At 38.7% G+C, this 13,860-nt stretch overlaps 1 long non-coding RNA gene across 1 annotated transcript in view; it reads right to left on the reverse strand.

Moving 5' to 3' along the window:
* LOC137859522 (uncharacterized) overlaps positions 1-11,773 on the reverse strand; it is a 32,564-nt gene extending 20,791 nt beyond the window's left edge. The window contains exon 1 of the long non-coding RNA XR_011098358.1: positions 11,631-11,773. This is a non-coding gene — a long non-coding RNA (uncharacterized lncRNA). The remainder of the gene's footprint in view (positions 1-11,630) is intronic.
* Positions 11,774-13,860: the final 2,087 nt, after the last annotated feature.

Here is a 13,860-nt window from a genome sequence, read left to right on the forward strand (position 1 = left end):
CATTTAAGTCTAAAGTTTGCTGCTTACCTTCATCAGCATTGGTATAATTTTCATTTTCTTCATTTCACTTAGAAAACAAATTCAGCATTTATCACATCTTTCATTGCACATGGTTGTAGACCTTGAAAATCCTACTGTCCCCAGAGGATCTAAGCATGTTTTGAACAGTAGCTCAGTGTCATTCAGCCTAAAAGCCAGGTGGAAATTATAGGCACCAGGAACACATGTAACACCACCATTTTGCATGGTATGGCCATCCCCATTCAATCAAAGAATGGTCTTTGATTACCATGATTTACTGCCTGCCCTGCAACAGCCAGGGGTGTAACATGATCTCTGTTTCAAGAAGAAGGAAAATAAACCACAGGAAATTATTTATGGCATATAAAAAATCTGAAGCAATGCTGTGATGGAAATCTAGATTGTTAGACTTTATCCCATGTTTATACAAAAAAAAAATCAAATATTTCAAAGAAATAACATTGAGATACTGAGGCCATTAGAATACAGGTTATAATGTCTTAATTTAAAAATTGGTGATGTTCAAGTGAAATATTTCCATAAGGACCATTATCAAAAAACACACGTAAGAGAAGAAGGGAGAAAATGAGGGAGTTTGGTGGTTTTGTTTTGTTTTTTAGTGGTTATAATTCCCTAGTATATCAGCAAGACAGAGATGCAAGAAAGAAGTTTCGTATGATAGCTGAAAGAAGGAAGTTGCTCATCTCAGAGCAAAGGTTAACTCAAGGAACCCAGAGTATCTGAGTCTCTGTGCCATTTAGAGAAACCATCTATCAGTCAGATGCAAGAATCAGTATCTGTGCTCTTTCCTGCAGTGGACAGAGGCAGATAATTTGTAAGGAAGAGCTGTCAGTGACTGCTCCATGACAAGCTGAAACAGGACCTGAGCTTCATGTCCATGCAGCAGCAGAACAGTCATGTGGGACGAGGTCTCCACCTGGGTCAAGAGAAATATTCAACTCCTACACAGGTGGGAATTGCAGTAGGAGACAAAAATACCCTGTTTCCACATTTCACAGCTCTTCTGATTCGGATACACTAGTCTCCCTGCTCATTTCCCTCTCTTTTTTCTTATCCAATTAGCACCTCATTAACCATCTACCTACAGTGCCTCTAGCCTTAGCCATTTTTAGCCCCCTCATTACATGACACACAGCTTGATAATCACCACTGCAGGGGGCTCTGCAGATGCTCCGAAGAAAAATCAAGCTCCCCCAGTCGTGACCCTAAGCTCTCTTGGAGATGATTTCTTTGTTATGATTTTGTACATATGCAAACAGCTGCAGGCAACATAATCTATTTTGGGGTTTTATTCCCCTGATGATGCCACCTCTGCAGCAGGAGGAAGGAGCATATGACTAGGGACACTGGAATAACTTTCCATTGCTTAATAATCATGTTTCCCAATTCATCATTTTTCTTCATCACTTGCTTAGACTGCTGCTAGCAGAACAGATTTATGGTCCTTGCCTTAGTTTATACTGAAACTTCTTAGTGTTATATTTTTGGAGCACAATAGTGAGCAGTTCTGCCATCAGAAGACAGCAATGATATGGACCATGTTCCACCATTGAGCTCAGTGAAGGAAATAGGCCAAGTTCTGCAGAATTTCTTGGCCTAAAATGGGTCAGAAGTGTTCTCCATTTTATTTTTTAAAGGATCAAAATGCAGAGTGAAAATCTTGAAATAAACATCCTGAAATCTGTGTCAGTTCTTTGCTTGGATATCTTCCACAACCATTGACCATCTGTTCCAGCAATCATACTGTTAGAAAGAGAGGATAAGAAAACCCAAAGCCCCCATATGGGCAACAATCGTCAATGTTTCTTGAGATCATATGTGGCAATATGCTCATTTATCACCCACTGTGCATACAATCATATGTATCTCAACCTGAAAAACCAAGCCTGCTTCACAGTCAGGATATCAGAGCTGCCTCAGTTTCCCAGGATGACTCCAGTCAATGTATACGTTGCTTTGGCATTCATTATGAAATACTTCTCAGAAAGGAGTTTCACGGAGAAATAAGAGGCATAAAGCTATTGCTTTGTGACATGTGCATCTAAACAAGCAGTAAAGAACAGAGTGATATAATGATGGCTCTTTACTCAATTGTGGGATGAATTTGAAGACTGTGAACAAGAAAATTATCACACCTTCAGAGTCCAACTGAACTTTGGGGCTCCAGAGGTTTGTCTCAAGCAAGTTTGGCCGTGTCCACAGGGTGACTACAGGACCTGTGTGTTTCTATTACTGATGCTTATATGTAGCAGCTGCTTCCTGAGGTGATGTCTCAAGGGGAAAAAGAATACAGAATAGAGGGGGGGGGGGGAGTGAGGGGTGGAAGAAGTGACAACAAATGATAGATATATGGGGAACAGAGGAAAATTAAGATAATACTTAATAGAACATTATTTAATCAAATGGAAACTTACTATAAGTTACAGCCACAGAGTTGTTGCATTAATCAATTATTTCTTGTGGATCTTAGAAACACAATAAATCAAAATACGATACCATAGCCACCTGGAAAAAAACACTATTAGGACAGATGTGTAAATAAATGTGAAATAAATTTACACTAGCTAATCTGCTCTACAGTATTCAGAATCAAAAGGGTGATGAAAAATCCCTGAGAATGCAGTATAGAGATTGCCCCTGGATAGCAAACATTTCTGTCCTACCCCCACACACAGGGCAGCTAACCTGAGAGTCAATACCACAGCTCCAGCAACTCATGAATAATGTATTATATTATGAAATATTCAGGAGAATATGGGTTAATAATGCCAGTACAATCCAGGATAGACAGCCCTGCATTCATCATTTGCTAATGTTCAGCCTTGAGCCAGACCAGAGTGGGAGACACAAGATAAATGACAAAGAGCCAGACAGGTTCATAGTTAAAAACATGATAACTTACCACAGTCTTTCACTGGTGCTGAGCTGGAAAGGAGGGAAGATGATTTATAGACATTATCTTGGTTTATTTTTGTTTAAAAGCTTGGCAATGGAGAGTAAAGTGATACTGAAAAAGACTGTACAGGGTCCTGGTAGGAGACTTGATATATCCTTCTAAAATAGAGTTAGCAAATGTCTCTGTGAAGCCTTTTGAGCAAAACAGTGAGCCAGGAGGGAAATGATGTTTAAGTGATCAGTCTTACTGATGCTTTCACCTCTGTGGGGACACGTACAACTGGAGGGAAGAGAGAGCCAGTGAAATGGGCTGGTGTGAGGGCACCACAAAGTCAGACCTTTCTTCAGCATACCACCAGTGCACTGAGTTAGAGATGTTGTATCACAGCATTCATGGCCTCTGTGGTCCTTACCCATCCTTGGGGTGAAATCTGTGTCACACAGCAGCCAGACAGAGATCATATTTAACAAGATATTGAAGGAAAATATGAGAGAAGTAAAGTGAGCTTGGCACCAGGTAGGCCTAACCAGTGGCAGAAATTCTTACCCTTCTTTTTTGCTTTCTTGCAAGTGAATTTTTTTTCTTTAAAATAGTCTATATAACCTTTTATACTATAGACTCACCTTAGAATAAAAAAAAAACTAAAAATAATTAAATAACTAAAAGTAAAAAAAAAAAATAAAATGCCCAATCCTGGGCAGAAGGACAATAAACCTCCATGACTAAAAATGCTGAAAATTTGCTAAGCAAAAAGACACCTTCATTTACATAGGCAAAGCCTGAGGAGACAGCCTGTGGTGGAAAAACCTCCCTTAACTCTGCACTTTTTTAGTAAGCCGCCTGCAAATGCCTGGTACAGGAGTCAAGCACTGGTGAGGAGGGCAAGCCAGCATCAGGAGAGAAGTTAATGGGAAAGAGGATGTCGTACATTTTTTAAGTCCCAAGACATCTTGATATGGAGTAACACAAAAAACACACTTTCTGAAGTTCAAGCCTTCTGGATATGTTATTGTTATTATTTTTTAGAGAAGAAAAAATATCTGAGTTAAACCTCCTCAATTTATCTTGTTCTGTTCAAACACAGCAAAGGTTTATGTAAATTTGTTATTTTCTTTAGAAGTGTCATCTGGCTTTGCTTTTTATTAAATATTAATACATTTGTCTACGGAAAAAAAAAAAAATTAAATTCCTTCCTTGGCAAATCCTCCGGAAGTAGAAAGTTAAACTGAAGGAATTAGATCTGGTATTGTCTTCTGGGGAATCTAATCAGAGCAGATCCTTCTTCTGGGCTAACTTTCATTACATAAAAGATTTTCTATACTTTCCAGAGCCACAGTATGGAACAGTCAAAGCAATAAAGTGAGCACAGGCACTGACCATAGAATCAGAGCTTGCAGCTAATCCTCTCTCCACACCATGAGAGCAGTGAAGGAAGGGAGGTCAAGGTACAGTTTGTGAACATTTTTTAGTCATTTGTTCTTTTTCTGTAATTTAGTGAGCGATATCTTGGAACTTTGTGCTTTGAAAAATGTGGAAATAACAGATTACTTCTACTCTTTCTTCCTTCCCCTGAAGTAAACAGAAAATGGTTGTGGTTCTGTGGACTTCTTTCCCTCCGTGCCCATGGTTTCCACCCATGAAAATTCAGCCACTGCTTCCTTTTACAAAATTCAGCTACTGCTTTCCCTACTTGACATCACTGCCACATGCCAGGGCTCCTTCCCTGCCCCAGGCTGAGCTCTACCTCTCTCTTGGTGGCACTCCTAGCATTTCACCAATACCTTTTCTAAACACCACACTCACCCTCAGGTATCATCCTCTGTGCCCTCCATCTCCTCCCTGCTCTTTGATCTGTTCTAGCACAGAGAAGGCCATGGCGAAGAAACTCAGTGGTCATGTTGAGCTGTCTTGTCACACCTGAGAGCTAGAGCATTTATTGAAAGCCTTTGTTCCATGTCACTTGCAGCTGGTAACAGTATTATTACTTGAAAAGAAAAAAAAAAAAAAAAAATGAGGAAACCACTGTTTTTTTTTTTGTTGTTTTTTTTTTTTTTTTTTAATTTTCAGAACTCTGGATTTTCAGACTGCATCAAAAGTTTTCTGATATTCATTTGAAAAAAATGTATATATATATAAATATATTCTTTTCTTTTTACAACAAGTTGTTTATTAAGGTGATTTTACTTCCTTCAATAACTCTTCAAGAACAAAGAAACTATTTCCCAACCATTCTGAGCTTCATGCCCATATCTCCTAGCCCACAAATATTCAGCTATTCCAGACTCTGTAAGGAATTTCCTGTGCAACCTGCAGAAGCTCATCCATCCCCACACTGTTCAGTTTCATGGCTCCACATTGCCAGCATCCCTTCAGTTAGCTTAATCATTTCACAGGGCTTTCCCATTTCAGCTCTTGTTGCTTTGTTCTGCTGGTTCTGTTTCCCTTTTTGACTAAGCTGTCTCACTTTCTACACACACGTACCTCTTTCCACAGCCAACTGGACTAATAATTATTTCTGTGATATTTCCACATGGATGATTTCCCTGTTTTGTCAGTCACATATAATTACAATAGTGCCTGTATTACCAAAGTAATCTCTACATCTCATGCCTGACCTTTCTCTTTGTTCTGATGAGAGTGAGGGGAAAAAAAATATATAGGGCAATAAAAGACATCTCCTTGTGCTTTTCTTGCACACTGGATGCCTTCCTTTCTATTCTTGAATCCTTTCTGCATTAGAAATTCTGTATTGTTGTGATCTACAACAAAAGATCCATTTTGAGTGCCTGTGATGTGACTATTTCAGTTTCTCTTCCTTTTCAGCTCACACATTTTGCCCCCTTTCTTCTTGCCATTTTTGCGACAAAAGGAACCTTCTGTGTTATATCAAAGCAAGATCTTCCTAGGGAACCATTCAATTGACTTCCTTAGAGCCTCACATTGTGAGTGCTGCATGTAGAGGTTCTTCGAAACATACTGACACTAATATTTTGAAAGAGTTCCTTCTCCCCTTCTCTCCCACTGGCTCTGGTCAGGGGATCTGAACAGTGTAAGGACTTGGATATTTTTCTCTCTTCTCTTTGTTAAAAAGGAAGATGGCTCAGGCATGCCCAAGTACAGTAGGCAATGAACAGAAACAATACAAAAACCTGGATACAAATATCAGCAATATGTGGAGAAGACTGGATCAAAACCCAACCACAGCAAGAAATTACTCTTGCTTCAGTTGTTGGGAAACACATTTGTTGGCCCTGTTCATCAGTCACCTACTAAAGTACTAGACTTTGTTCCATTTTGATTTCCCAACACAGCAGAAGTCCTCTTGCATTTGGTTTTGTGACACTGGAGTAGAAGTCAGTTCACAAGGACAAAGAAATGTAACTTGCGGTTAAACTCAAATTGTCATTTGTATAAATCTTGCTACTGCAGTATTATGATTCCTTCCCACTGGGACGCATTCAGTGTGAATATATCCTATTTGTTGAGAGTCTCAGTTTTGTAAGTCAATTTTTTTGGATGGATGGATGGATGGATGGATGGATGGATAAAAACTCTCCTGAGCACTAGCTGAGGGGTCAGCAGTCTTTGACTTTGCCCACACAGAGAACCCCAAGGCAGGCAAGGTAAGACCCCTTCTCAGTCCTAGGGGTCAATTTTTGGCTGTAGTCAGCAAGTAGCACATTAAGTCTTCCTTTCATTCTAAACAGAGAGATGTCATATCCAGGACTGTGAGTGTGTGCATGTGTGTGTTTTAATATCAAAAGAAATTAAACTAATGATGCAAAATGAGTACGAAAATTTGCAACAGAACAATTTGATTGTTCTGGGAAAACACGTCTCCCATTTTTAATCATGGTAATTAATTTCAAAGATTAAGAGGATTCATAGATGAAAATAAAGCATTAAGATTAGAGAAAGGATATGCATTTTACTGGGCATTTGGGTATTCATAGGATTTTTTCATATTAATTTTAAAAACACAGATGATGAAGATATAAAAATAATACTTAATATTTATATAGCGTAGTGCTTTTCATCTTCAAAGCATTCTGCAAATACTACCTCAGTTGCAGAAGACTTGAGAAGAAATGGATTTCACTTTATAAAAGTAAATGATTCAGTTACCCTTGCAACTGCAGACTAAAGAGATCTCTGCCATTCACTTCAAGCTAGAGGTAAGTATTAGACTAGAAACAGATATACATCAAGGAATGTTACTGTTGAAAAAGAAAAATCTAGCAATTTGAAACTATGAAAATGTAGTGTTAAGAAAATGGAGATATGTATTCACATGCCTTCATGGGTCAGACAAGGTGAAATTCATTCCTGTGCACAAAGGTTTGAGTGGGATGTAATTGGCACATAGATCCTATCTGACCTTCTGATGAATTCCACCTGCAGTCTCCAAATAAATGGATGCACATTACCTACTGCACAGCTCATTGTGAAACAAAACCATTTTTCTCCTTGGCTCATCTCAGCCCAACCATGAACACGTAAAGCCTAAAATATTTTTCCATGTTGCCCCAGTTAAAATGGACATGCAGACTGCATCATGAACAACTGAGTTTCTGCTCAGCACGTCCCAGCTGTCATGATTTGGTAACCTCCACTTAAGGTGCTCCTCCCCAGATGTTTTCATTCTTGGCCATGACATGTTGTAAAGATCAGCCTTAAACTGCCTTTTGTGCCACACACAATGGAAGCTGCAGACATGCCCCTGCTATACTCCAGCAACACTGGGCTCACCCTCCCTTTTGTAGCCACGATGTAACGTTACTGATCTCGGATGTTTTGTAAACACAGCTATGGAGATAAGTCATTGCCCTCAATGTGCCCCTTTCACTTTTTATGAGCTCCTTAATACCTAAACTCCATTATAACTCAAGGATGGTGGTGCTGACTATGGTATCACTTTACCCATTATCTTTGACCTCAAAGCTCTCCTTTCTCCGACCCAGCCTCAAGCTCATGTCTGAGCTCCCATCTGGAGCAGCTCCTGTTGGTCTCACTGGAAAGCTCTTGCTTAGGTTGGAAATAGATTATTTCTGTGTACCATGCTGCTATCTGTACCCTCCAAACAGAAAAATGTATGTCAAACATCCTGTGATAACTGCAAGCCTCTTGGTGTGTTTTGCTAGGGCAGTGCCCAAGCCCTGACCATGGCAGTCCATCACAGCCACAATTCATGGAACTAAACCTTGTGCAGCCCTTTGCTCTTGCAGTAACACCAGGTTCACAACCACAGAGCTGGGGAACAGCTGTGAAAACAGCTTCCAGCAAACCATACACAAGTGTAGCTTAAAGAACCAGGAGAAAAGTTCATCCAAACCCTTTCGTTGCTTTAGTCTCAATTTGTGTCTCACAAGGAAGCAAAAAGGAGAAAGAAATAGCACATTGACCTCCTTGCTCACATATATACATTTAGCTTATTATGTTCACTAGTCTCTGCTTTCTAAAATTTCTCCTTATTAAAAACGCAAGCAAATTACCACTGAAGAGCCCTTATCTATGCTGTGCTATAAGAAGTCAGCAAAAGACTGAATCAGCTCTGATGGAGAAGAGGCTCGCAGCTTCGCCTGAGTGTGCAAGCGGAAGTCAGGTTCAAACAGGCTGGAATAATTATAATGAGTTGTTTGCAGTTCTGCTTGGCTGGGAGGTGTTTGTTGTCATGCTTTTTTAATTGCTGAGTCCTTCTGTAGCACAATTTACTTTCATTTGCTTGTTACAGTCACCCCTGACATTTAGAAAGAAACAGTTTGTGTGAGAGAGTGACTACTGGAACAGTTACTACCTGGTGAGCAGAATAATGTGCTGTGGAGAAAGGAAAATTCAAAAAAGGGTTGCATCTGAGAGATGCAAATATAAAACCTCACTGGAACAGTTAAAGACAAACTCCTCAGGCACCTGAAAGTCAGCTAATGACACAATGCAGTAACTCTAATTTGATCATATGTGCCATGTGCAGAGAAAATACACAATCCAAAACAGGACTTGGTCTACCTACTGCTTTAAAAGTATCAGAATAATAAATAGCTCTGAACTGAAAACCATTATGTGCCAAATCAGCCAGAAGGGAGTATTTGAATTGGAGGGCTGGGGAAAACAGATATTTGGAACTATTAAAGGACATTTCACTATATAACATAAAAGCCACACTCTTACTTTCAGTGAATACTGACTTAAAAAATAACTTGTCTTAACTGAAAAGTGGAAGCAGCTAAAAGTATGTGAGTATGCATGCGCTTAAATCATATATACATATCCACTCAAAGGTAGTTCTATATACAATGTATTATAGATATATTACATGTACACACGCACTCACTGGAGTAGAAAAAAAGGATAATAATAAATACATAGTTTAGATTTATTGAAGAAAACTGCTAAGAGAAGGAAAATAACCAACTATACCTGCAGCTTATAACGTTTACTGCTCTCTTCCAAGACACAAAGCAGTTTTTTCAGTGTCTTAGTGCAAGATCTCAAAAAGGGGGACATGCATTGTCACAGGATGCTGACAAGTATTTTCCGGACTGTGTTGGGCTGAAGACACAATTGAAGGTAATTGGGGTGAATGATTGAGTTGTCCTCTCTAGTCCTATCTAGCCCGGCAGAAAGAATCCTAGCCACAGAACTAATTTGTTATTATAAGACAGGACTGTCCGAAATGATCCTGAAAAAGCAGAATTGTTTGATCCATATATTTTCTGATGTTCAGGGCAATGAGTCAAGGATATCTTTCTAATCTAATATTAAAGTTCTGAGATGTTAAACAACAGCTATCTAAAGTTCAGCCTTTCCAAATCAATAAGAATAGATCACTTGCAATCAAGAGCTTTAACTCTGAAAAAGAAACGCACCCTAAAACACAGAAGCAAGTACAGAGCAACACCACACAGGATGCTGTCCAGCAGTGGCCACAGTACAGTACCCAAATTCTGATGCTAAGGAGAGGAGTCACAAGTAATACCAGGGCCAGGGCACCCCCTGTTAGGTGAAAGGTGCAGAGGACCAATGTTTCCTTCTTCACAAAGAAAGCTCAGTCCTGACTCAATTTTGTTGATAGGGTCAGGATTCCAATCTCCGCATGTTATCAGTCCAATATTTGTATATTTCAGCCCAACTAATGCCAGAGTAGCAGAGGGGGAGAGGCCGTTTGGTGTGGCCCATGGCAGTGTTTGAAGGCACTCATGGTTGAAGGGCAAAAAGATTCTCACGATGCTCATGTAACCTCTCTCTTTTTGGGCCCTTTACCATTTAACATGGGTGAGTTTTGCAGAACACCTTCCTCTGCCCAGCTACCTGCATTCTGAAAGCTTGATACACTCATCTACTCTGAAATCTGGTTGAAGTGACCCTAAGCTATCAGGACAGGATTCTTCTTGGAAACCACGCAAAAATGGGGAAAGAGATATAGACAACTGAACCAGAAGGTAATCTTATTTAGACAGGGATTTTATTTTGTTTATGACACTTCTATTCTAGGACAGCAGAAGAGGATATTCCAAGTCTTCCACTACCATAATGATCTTTGCTATACAGCTTGCAATGTGTTAGGCTGGCATCCAATATCTTACTGAATGGGCTACAAACCATGCTTTGCTTTTGCTTCACAGGTTTCCCCTGACTGGCAAGGGAAGGAGATTATCTTTTTTTTTTTTTTTTTTTTTGGACCTTCTGATTAGGTTGAAAAAAAAAAAAACTTTTTTCTCTTTTTTCAATCAGGTCAACTAACTTCCTGAAAGTCAAAGCCTACTCTTTCAGCTCTTATCATGATTATAGTAGCCCCAGAAGTCTAAATTATGAATGTGAATACTTATATCTGTTATCTCAGCTATTAATTTGAGAGACAGGTTAAAAGGGAAGGAAGTCACATGCCCAGGGTGGGCCTAAGGTAAAAAAATATACCGACATCTATTTTAAAGCACGAAAGAAGCTCTCTCTGTTTACAACCCAACTAGGAAAAAAAAAATAAAAATAAAGCCTTGACAGTATGGTGACTACACTATTTCTCTTCTTGTAAAAACACATAATAAATACATTTGTGAAACTGTACTACAAACTGAGTTATTGGAGAGCAAAGGGTTAAGAATCCTCAACATTAATCACAAAGCTTGTCAGATTTTTTTTCCTCAGAAAACTCACCTCCATCTTAATTTAAATAATCTGAAGAAAAATAACTTTGAAAGAACTTTCTATGAAGGAAAGCAAAGTGCTTGACTGAATCACATCAGCCTAAAACTCTGAATCTGTCTGAGGGATCAGGGTGTGCCCCACCGCTTTTTCTGTTGTTACAGGTTATTTGTCCTCACTGTAGTACAAACCCCACAAGATGACTAACATCTCTGTATAACTGGAGTATAGGCTTGCACCCCAAAATGTAATGGTGCCAACACAGACGTTGCTAATAACCAAATCCCAAATTTTCAATACACTTAAATACCTCTAGTAAGAGAAAGTCAACACATTTTCTTAGAATAAAACATGTTGAAACAATGTAATTTGACATTTATAGATCAAGGTTTTTGAAGTTTTGGTTTCCAGAAGTTTTGATCTTTTAATTCTTACACTAATTTTCAATGAAAACAAGCATTGAAATATCATACTTTCTCAAGGAAGCTTAATTTCAGCCATATCTAATGGATCAGACTTCATTTTCTATAGCTCAACTAGAAAATTTTTTACATACCCAGAAGACTTCACAAGCTTATAGCCAATCACACGTTTGTCCTTTTCACTAAATTTTTAACCCAGCTCAGGTTAAAGCTGGTTCTCAGACGCAGGAGTAGCAGAAGTTTCCAGTCACTTGACTTCTTTCCTCTTACAAACCCAATCACCACAACAGAGCAGCTGCTGCAGGAAGAGGAGTGGTCCGCTGATGTGGCCCAGCTGCCTGGGTCACCATCTGGGTGATGCACCGCATCTGAATCCAACCTCGCTCTCTCTGCCTTCAGTTTGTCAGGTTTCCTTAGCAAACTTCATGGGATAGACAGAAACCTTTTGCTATAAACTAAATTAGTTCTGCTTTACTGAATACCCAAAGCTTATGATATTTAACTTGCTGAAATTTTATTACCTTTAACAATCATATTATGAGAACCTGAAGTTTCAGCAAAATTAGGAGAAAACTGTTTATTCTAAGAAATGCTTGGGTTGGCAATCCAATACACTCTCTAATAAGTTGCAAATTTAAGTCTTCACTGGACCACAACCAACAGTATGATTAGCCTGGTGTACAACTTAGCTCTTAATCATTACACAAAGTACCCTGTGAAGTGCACCTGGGTCTACCCTTTCAAAGAACAGGTCTGCAAGATAAATTCTTTAAAAAATGAAGTTCTGAGCCTTCAGTGACACAACCCTAAACTGCTGTCATCTTCCATTTCTATTCTGCATTATTATTGTTGTTGTTCATTAATGTTCATGTGTTGTAACATGAATCCAGTGGAGGTAGGGCCACACCAAACCATGCAGATACACAGTCAAGAACAGTTTCTGTTCCTAAAAAGCTAAAGCAAGCATAATAAAAGGAGGAGAGAGGGTATTCTCATGTTAATAGACTGTAAATTTTAGGAAGTACTATGGTGTATTTTTGCTTTATTCTCACCACCTCTTAAAGCTAGAACTTCTGTTTCTTGTTAGGAAAAAATACCTAGTCCGTGTGGTGTCAGAATAGTGTAGTTGCATGGTATTTTGTACAGCAAACATAAAAGATCTCCCCTGACTTCCTCCAGTTTTACACTAGATAATATCTGTTGTCTTTAATGATGTGTTTTTTAGATCCATGCAAGCAAAAGAGAACAAGACCATCTCAGTGAAAACAACAGGTTTTAATGTTGTTCATTTTTAGTGTAGAAATAGTGAGGAAAAATATTTCCCTGGCATAAGAAATAATACATAAGGACAAGATTCATCACAAGCATTTTTACCCTTCCAGAAGTTAGGTGTCCAAGTGCTTTACATAGTCAGTAGAGGGGATTCTCTATGAAGGATCCAATCTCTTTAAGTATCTGTCTTGGGATGAGATAAATCTTCACTGGAAATGTTTTTCCCTCGCTCCATTGACTAAAGCAAATCTATACCTGTAGCTGAGGCTAGAAAACTAAAGTGATATGAATCCCATTACTGATCTTTGCATTTTTTAGGGGCCTACAAGGTTGCAGATGCTTAATTTCAGTATGAGACAGTGTTTCAACGAGTAGAGCAATATTTATCATCCATGGTGGGAGTCGAGGAGCCTATACCAGCACACCAGATGAAAAGAGCTTTTGTCTTTCAGAAACATACCTTGAAGACTCAGCACCTACAACTTTGTGAGCAATTGTTTATTTTTTGCATGATAGCCATACTGAAAAATCAAATCAGAATACTCTTTCTTTTTATACAGAGTGTTATTTTTCTTGGCAAGCTGCATCTGCTAAAGTACAATATTTTGTTTAAAAGCAACAACAAAAGTTTAATTTTATTTGTTTTATTTTTATGTTGTTTATTTAATTTAAGCACAGACAGTGTTGTTCCCCTCAAATTGAAAACCTTATGCCTTCTGTGCATAATAAAACAAACATTTTTGTTTTTTTCCAAAAATGATCCTCAGCCAAATAAGAATAATTTTGGTTAACACAAAGTTTCTGTTTTCAACAAGGAAATTATTCATCCAAAAAGACTAGAAACATTACGATCGTTAACTAATTATGGCTTGTGATATCCCCAGTGCAGTGGTAAGAGGACATTTTCCATGTTATTAAATTCTGGCTGGACTGGGATCAATGTATTTGCAAAGACTGATGAAGCATCAGATCTTTTGAACATGACCCTGTGCAACATGTTCCAAGGTAGCAATTTGCTGAAAAGAACAGATGTTTTCTTTGTACTTGTATAAAGTCTGGCACGGGTTGGCTGCAGTATGTGTTCCATCAAGT

The sequence above is a fragment of the Anas acuta genome, chromosome 7, assembly GCF_963932015.1.
Source record: "Anas acuta chromosome 7, bAnaAcu1.1, whole genome shotgun sequence".
NCBI classification, from domain to species: domain Eukaryota; kingdom Metazoa; phylum Chordata; class Aves; order Anseriformes; family Anatidae; genus Anas; species Anas acuta.